At 44.6% G+C, this 5459-nt stretch overlaps 1 pseudogene; it reads right to left on the bottom strand.

Moving 5' to 3' along the window:
• Positions 1–1528: 1528 nt before the first annotated feature.
• Positions 1529–5066, bottom strand: LOC102251783 (annotated as a pseudogene).
• Positions 5067–5459: the final 393 nt, after the last annotated feature.

A 5459-nucleotide genomic window follows, 5' to 3' on the forward strand; every position in this document is an offset into this window, starting at 1 on the left:
CACAGAGAAAATTTCAAAGCTTCTCTTCTTACTTCAGGACCAGGACAAGGGCTCCCCTCTGATTACTTCTATTTATCAAAACTAGTAGTCCCTGTCAGAATACTTAGACAAGAAAAAGAAATTTAAAATGTCTATATCAGACAAAAACAAGTTAAAATGTTTCTCCTCATCTGTATGCAGATAACATGATCTTGTACATAGGAAACCCTAAAAACTGTATGAGAAGCTAATAGAACTGGAATTCAGGAAAGGTATTGCCAGAAGCCAGTTCGTCCTTGCTGCTTGACACAGTCGCTGCAGGGAAGAATCATCTGCACAGCATATGTTTCAAGGGACCTGGCATACTGTTCTTAATATGTTTGCTCCCCTTCTTAGCGCTATGTGTTCTAACCAGGGCCACCTCCCTGAGAAAGGTTGTATCTCGAAGTGTGGATGTTTCCCTGGAGTTAGGGATTAACAGGACTAAGGATGGGAATAAATCGGTAAAACCCCTTAACTAAGTGCCTGGAGGGTAGTTAATCACCTTAACTATGAACAAACACACTTAAGCTACATAATCTTTACTTAGGCCATAGAATAGGATAATCTCCTTCAGTTACTTCCTTGTAGCTTAACCGAACAGTAGAGTAGTGACCTTGGAATGGAGATAACAAACTAGCCCTAACCTTTGGAATAGAATGGGTAGGATTAAAATCAACAGAACTAGATGGAGATGGGATTTTTGGCAAAGGTCAGATAAGAAACTAACCTGGCTATGCTGATCATCTGAACGCTGTCTCCGTGTCCTTCATTCTTCGCCGACTCCGTCCACACCTTTGGGAACCCCTGGACCGCTGGGGCTGGACCCCGGCAAAGTATAAGATACAAAACCAACACACAAATGGCTAGTGCACCTGCACCCTCTCAATAAAGTGTCTTCAAGGCTCTAGGAAATATGTGTGGCTGTTTCAGAGGAAAGTGAGGGAAGAAAACATGAACTGGTTACACAACAAGGAGAAAACAACCTAATGAGACAAGAGCCCTGGACGTGCATGACCTTGGTCTTGGTTCATTCCCCACCATGTTCCCAGATATCTTTCCACCTAATGTGGCACTGAGTCAGGTTCAGGTTCCAGTTGACCCCCCATCATGTGGGGACCTGGTGACAGTGGTCCCAAGGGTCACATGTATAAGGGTTTGGCTGGTGACTCAGGCTGAGCAAGAATTCACAACTAAATGGAGAGATACAGAGAGGACTTTTATTTTACTTTCCAAAAAGAGAAAGATCTTGTGTATCTCTCATTAGTCAATACAGGGCAGGGAAAAAAAAAACCTGGCTTCCACTTTACAAGAATAATGGCTGCTGTTGCTAGGTGACGAGGAAGGGAGAAGGTTTGGGGACTGAAGTTGGGGCAGATACCAGGGGGATTTTCTTATAAAGTTTCATTGTGTCACTTTCCAACAGACAGTCTGGCAGATGTCCCAGGGAGGTGTCTCATCAGTACTTTCCCCAAGCCTGTAACATGCTTAAAGAACAAGGTATGAGGGTTTACACGGAGGCTTGTTTGAAGGGGACGGGTGACGGGAACTTTCTACTAACCAGAGACTCCTTGGTGGGAATGAACCCTGAATTCTGAAAACAGCAGAGAGGGATGCAAGAATGTAGCCTTGAGAGTAGCTCCTCTTGTACCTCAGTTTGAACAGAGGGGCTGTTTGAATCAGAGAAGCTAACAATTTTGGGTTTTAATGAAAAGGAGATTCTCTTAAATTATGGTGGCGACTGGAATGAAACAGAAAGGCCCTTTTCTTTTCATTACAATCAGTTTTCAAATCACAACATTTTCATGACCTAAACTTAATGATTTCTAAACTAGAAGCCCAGTGCATGAAAATTTGTGCACTCGGGGGGTCCCTCAGACCAGCCTGGACCCTCTTACAATCCGGGACCCCTCAGATAGGGTTCCTAGGCCTGAGACCAGGGCCTATAGGAGCTTTCCTTCCTCCTGCTTCAGGCAGCTTGCCTCACCCTCGCCACTGCCACTGCTTGCCCTCTGTGCAGTGCTGCCCCCCCCCACCCCTGCTACCAGTGACCTCCCTCTGCAGGCAATGCGCTGGGGTGCAATGGCTTGGCTGGTCCTCCCTCTGTTGGGCGATTGCTGGCCGGCTGCACACCTGACACAGAGTTGCTGCTAGTGGCCTGGGCCTCCCTCTTTCTTTGTTTGGGGGTGAGGCCAGCCAGGTGAAGGGCCATGATGGTTCTAGTCTCTGGTCGTTTGGTTCATTACGCTTATGGTGGCTGGCCTTTTATTATATAGGATCATTACTGATATCTTCATAAAACACACCAGGTTATAACTGAGATTCTTCTATATCCCAACGTATGAAACTGGATTTACTACAGAGTCTAGAGCAGGGGTGGGCAAACTTTTTGACTCGAGGGCCACAATGGGTTCTTAAACTGGACCGGAAGGCCGGAACAAAAGCATGGATGGAGTGTTTGTGTGAACTAATATAAATTCAGAGTAAACATCATTACATAAAAGGGTACGGTCTTTTTTTTTTTAGTTTTATTCATTTCAAACGGGCCGGATCTGGCCCGCGGGCCGTAGTTTGCCCATGGCTGGTCTAGAGAATAAACACAACAAAGGAGTCAGTGCAGCTTCTACATGTCCAGCACTAAACTCCCCTGAAGGAACAGGACCCAGGAGCTCTGTCTGTGTCTCTATAGTTCGTGCTTCTGGTTCCCAGGGACCTGCACAGAAGTTCCTCTCTCCTCCAACACTTGGTCCAATGCTCTAGGCTCACACTCTGGTCTTAGTTTATTCTCTGATCACTTTGTAGGGAAATTAGTGTCAGAGGGAACTTCCCATCTCCTGAACATGAACCTCCTGGGCTTTTAATTCTTCTTCCAGTTGTGAGGGTTGGTTCACCTTGGTGTGTTCATTACTGGTGACTGTCAAAGGCATCTCAGTTATACTTTGACCTCTATTTTCTTGTATTAATTGTTCAAAGTTTTATTTTGATGCACAGTATGAGAAACGGGCTTTTAAAACAACTAAATTTTATGGAAAATGAAGAGCAAATAAATTAGACCCATGTTAGTTAAAGGTCAGCTAAATGTCTAAACTTAAGGCTACCAGGTCCATAGATAAACTTTGATTCCACAGTCTTTTTAAGAAGCCGAAGTCCTGCCCTAACCAGTTTGGCTCAGTGGAAGAGAGTCAGCCTGTGGACTGAAGGGTCCAGGTTCCAATCCAGTCAAGGGCATGTACCTTCGTTGCGGGCATATCCCCTGTAGGGGGTGTGCAGGAGGCAGCTGATCGATGTTTCTCAATGTTTCATCAAACTCTCCCCTCTCCCTTCCTCTCTGTAATAAATCAATAAAATATATTTTAAAAGAATAGAAATAGGAACACTCTTTAAAATTTTTTTTTTAAAAAGTTGAAGTCCTTTGAACAACATTACTATGAACTGGTCCAGAGCATAACAACAGATAGGAAAGCTTAACAAGGGGGGTGATCAGGACACTTTTCCTTGGTGCTGCTTTGATGATGTCATCTACATGCAGCATCCCCTCTGCTGCTTCAGCTGCACTCAGATGAACCTGCACTGCACTTGGACACTGTCTGTGATGCCCAGCACTGCCATCACCAATAGCACCTTCCTTCATATCCTGTCCAGCACTTGTATTGCCTTCATGATGGGCAGCTCAGAGCTGTGCCACCAGATCTGCACTCTCACAGCCTGCTTTGCCAGCTCTAACAGTAGGCAACATTCTTAGTGCTTGATTCTAAGACTCCACTGCAACAGCTTCTTTACCTGTTATTTATTGGAAGCTGTGACACAGTATGAGCCATCAGCAGCTCAGAACAGCCTCCACATTAAACTGTTCTAGAAGCCTTCATAGTGTGTGCAAGAACACAAAGAGCATCATGCAAAGATCTTTCTGCTTCATCTAAAATGTGCTGAGTGGCACAGACGAAGAACAATAGTGTAAGCCTCACCAAGGGCTACCCCAGAAACCTGAATGGGCATGTCTTCTTTAATCATGACTTCTTCAATGAGCTTGCAACTTCCAAGCTTCACTAGTTCTGGCTGGTCAAAGGTAGAGGCAAGTTCACCACTTGTGCCAAGAGCCAGGCATTCTACATGTTCAATAGCCATACCCCAGCAGCCCCAAAAAGCAGCTCAGGATAATTAGAAATTTATTGCCTGTTAATAAAGCAATTTATCCCATGCTTAAGAATACCTTCAACTTTCTCCTTCATTTTTTTTCCTTTTCCGCTTGTTTTATTTTAGCAACCTTTGCTGTAGAATCAACCCTTACAGGGGAACCAAATATCTTTATTTTGTCTGTGTTCATACCAGTATTTGCAATAAGAATTTTAGAATTTTAAATTCCTTTTGGTTGATTAACTCCAATTTTGTACCCAACAGAAAGCCTTTATCTAAATAGGAATCCACCAGAATTCCTCCTAGCTTCTTACTGACATGAATTGCCTCCAGATTACCAGAGCCCTTCAATCAGAGAACAGCTTCTACAGCTAACTTTGTAGAGTGATCTTGTGATGAGTAAGAATTTTTAAGGATAATGTTGTTCCTGAAATGTTCATTAAATCTTGGCAAGATTTATCTTCATCAGAACCATGATCAACTGCCGAATTGAACAGAACCTGTCTTGCTGCCTTGTGGCTTCTCTCCGACCCACAATGATGGTCTGAAGATGAGTCTTTCTTGAAATTAAATATTCTGCTTCCCTTAGTCATTCTGCTGCTAAAACAGGAACAGAGGTAGTGCCATCTCCAACTTCATCATCCTGAACCCTTGACATATCAACTAACACTTTAGCTGCTGGATTATAAACACCAATGATTTTTAGGATAGCTGCAGCATCATTGATCACCATAGAGAGGCATCTCATCCACTGCTTCCCAAGATTGTGTCCATGCCTTTGGGTCCGAAGGTGCTCTAGACCAAGTCTCCTATAGCGATGGACCAATAAAGGAAGACAGACGAGCTGTCTCTGCTCTCTCTTCATCAGCACCAGCCTGGAAGATGTTGACAGGTGCCAGGGAAAGGGAGGCCATGGTTCCAAAGAGGTGACCACTCATGCTTCTCCCTCTCAGCTCACAGTCTGGATTCCAGGGGAGAGAAGATGGATGTGATACCACAGGCTCTTGGCAGGGGACGGAGCTTAGGCAGCTCACAGCAGAAGGGTTGACCTCTATTTTATTATGTGACCACGTCTGATTTTCCCCACAGGGTCTACCACTATCACTCCAATGTGATCAGTGTCCTTCCACAGTTGCTAATTTCCACAGCATCACAGCTCATTTTCCCAGTAGACTCACTCCTTCCTTCCTGGGAATGAGATCACCTGAGTAACTCATACAAACCCACATAAGCTCAGGCACACATGGTGTATTTCCTTCTCAGTGCTCAATAATGTGTTCCAGTCTCCATCCAGGCACACCTCCCCC

The sequence above is a fragment of the Myotis brandtii genome, unplaced genomic scaffold, assembly GCF_000412655.1.
Source record: "Myotis brandtii unplaced genomic scaffold, ASM41265v1 scaffold755, whole genome shotgun sequence".
NCBI lineage: Eukaryota > Metazoa > Chordata > Mammalia > Chiroptera > Vespertilionidae > Myotis > Myotis brandtii.